General features: G+C 55.3%; 1 long non-coding RNA gene across 2 annotated transcripts; it reads left to right on the top strand.

Moving 5' to 3' along the window:
• The first annotated feature begins 41 nt into the window (after window positions 1-41).
• LOC117798380 lies at window positions 42-2,374 on the top strand. Of its 2 annotated transcripts, XR_004622880.1 has the most exons (5): window positions 42-253; window positions 359-443; window positions 1,884-1,940; window positions 2,049-2,135; window positions 2,334-2,374. It is a non-coding gene; the product is annotated as an uncharacterized LOC117798380 (long non-coding RNA). The 2 variants fall into 2 exon arrangements; XR_004622879.1 differs by having other exon boundaries at window positions 2,049-2,373.
• The last annotated feature ends 5 nt before the right edge of the window (window positions 2,375-2,379 follow it).

The raw sequence follows: 2,379 nt of genomic DNA on the forward strand, positions 1-2,379 counted from the left end.
CTGGGGCTGCAGGTGGGGGAGGGAAGAGGGTCCTGGTAGCTTGTCAGCTAGTCTGTAGGGGTCTGACCTGGGGTCAGAAGTCTCGGATCAAAGGTGAATCATAGCTGGGGGTCAGGCGTGGGGTGTCACCGGCTCCCCCCACTCTGCAGCGCTGCCGGGAACTGCGGAACTTCTCCTCGCTGCGCGCGATCCTGTCCGCCCTGCAGTCTAACCCCATATACCGGCTCAAGCGGAGCTGGGGCGCCGTCAGCAGGTGAGGAGGGGGGAGGGGGCTTGTCTCTGAGGCCGCACGTCCTCCCCAGCGCAGCTCTGACCTTCCCAGCCGCTGACCCCTGACCCCTCCCCTGACCCCCCCCAGGGAACGGTTATCCACTTTCAGAAAACTTTCGCAGATTTTCTCCGATGAGAACAACCATCTCAGCAGTAGAGAGATTCTTTCCCAGGTAAAGATGGGTGTGGACCCCGAGAATCCCAGGCCCAAAAAGGAGACCTGGGGCTGGGAACGGGGAACCGCTTCTCGTCATCAAAACATTCAGTGACCTTTCATTACGCCTCAGCAGTGACCTTCCCCTTGTTTGTGGGCTGCGCTCTGGGCTGCGGCCCTCCTGATGGCTCACGCTCAGTGACTGCCTTATTTATTCATTCAACAAGTACCAGAAGTTACATGGAAAATGTCACCCGAGGCCAGTGTCATAGCAAGGAGTAAAGTTAAAAAAAAAAAAAAAAACTTGCACTTGGACTTGACTTTGATAAGCCAAACTAAAAACTGTCTGCCAACAAGTCTGACTTACTGTAGGCAAGATTGAGATTCTAATAGTAATTAGGTGCTGGTTCTTAGGGTGAATCCAGAATACACAGAATGTGAAGCCTGTTCCTTCAGCCCAGAACCTTCTTCCCATTCACCTTCTGAAGGTCTCGTTCTGCTTCCTCCTTTATTGCCCTTCCCTCTGCCTGCTACCCGTGGAGCTCTGTTGTTGCTGTCTCTCCCTTGCTAATGTCTGCTCTGGGAGGCCAGAATTTTTGTCTCACTGCTGCCTCCCCAGCGCTCCGAACAGTGCCTGGCCCAGGGTAGCAGCTCAGTAAATATCTGCGAAGGAATGACTGTCCCAAATAAGGATAAGCATCTGCCTTCGGCCCAGGGCCTGATCCCGGCGTTCTGGGATCAAGCCCCGCATCAAGCTCCTCCACTAGGAGCCTGCTTCTTCCTCTCGCACTCCCCCTGCTTGTGTTCCCTCTTTCACTGGCTGTCTCTCTCTCTGTCAAATAAGTATAAAATCTTTAAAAAAGAGAGAGATCAGGGGCGCCTGGGTGGCACAGCAGTTGGGCGTCTGCCTTCGGCTCAGGGCGTGATCCCGGTGTTATGGGATCGAGCCCCACATCAGGCTCCTCCGCTATGAGCCTGCTTCTTCCTCTCCCACTCCCCCTGCTTGTGTTCCCTCTCTCGCTGGCTGTCTCTATCTCTGTCAAATAAATAAATAAAATCTTTAAAAAAAAAGAGAGAGAGAGAGATCAAGGAACAGGGAGCTCTGAATTCAGCACCTGCCGTGTGCAGGCACTGAGCCAGGAGACCCCACCATGAACCCAATGGACAGGCTTCCTGCCCTGGGGAGAAATCAGGCCGTAAAAGGGAGACACACCACACATTAATAACCGCTGGCAATTATATAATTAATTACAGACAGAGTGATGTTATGAAGGCGGGGTGCAGGGCGTTGCCGGGGGATGGATGACAGGCCTGTGCCTCATTCAGTTTTCCTTGGGTTTGGCCTTTACAACCCACGGGTGGTTGCTGAAAGCAAAAGAGGTGTATATGGTGGGTCTTGAGGCATCTACCCAAGGGAAGGGTCAGAGAGACCCCAGGACTGCTCTTCCCTTCCTTCCAGGAGGAGGCCACCGAGGGCCCCCAAGAGGAGGACACCCTCCCAGGAAGCCTGCCCCCAGTGAGTGAGGTGGTTTGGGATGGGGGCCAAGCAGGATCCCCACAGTATGGGGTGGTATGTGATGGGGCCAGTGACGGCTGAGAGTGACTGAAGTTCTGGGGACCACAGAAACTGCCCCCAGGCCCTGTCCCCTACCTTGGCACCTTTCTCACGGACCTGGTTATGCTGGACACAGCCCTGCCGGACATGCTGGAGGTCTGACCCCTGACCCTTGACTCCTGACCCCAGCCTCTCCTGACATCCCACCCTTGACCCTGCCCACACTCCCTACCCCAGCCCCCACTCCCTGCCCCAGGCCCCTTAGTGCAATGGGACTCCTGACATCCCAGCCCCTGACCTTGACCCTCAGTCCTTGATTCTGGAGGCTCCAGTTCAGACAAACTTTGCCCCCAGGGAGATCTCATCAACTTTGAGAAGAGGAGGAAGGTGAGTGACACTG

The sequence above is a fragment of the Ailuropoda melanoleuca genome, unplaced genomic scaffold (genome assembly GCF_002007445.2).
Source record: "Ailuropoda melanoleuca isolate Jingjing unplaced genomic scaffold, ASM200744v2 unplaced-scaffold30948, whole genome shotgun sequence".
NCBI classification, from domain to species: Eukaryota; Metazoa; Chordata; class Mammalia; order Carnivora; family Ursidae; genus Ailuropoda; species Ailuropoda melanoleuca.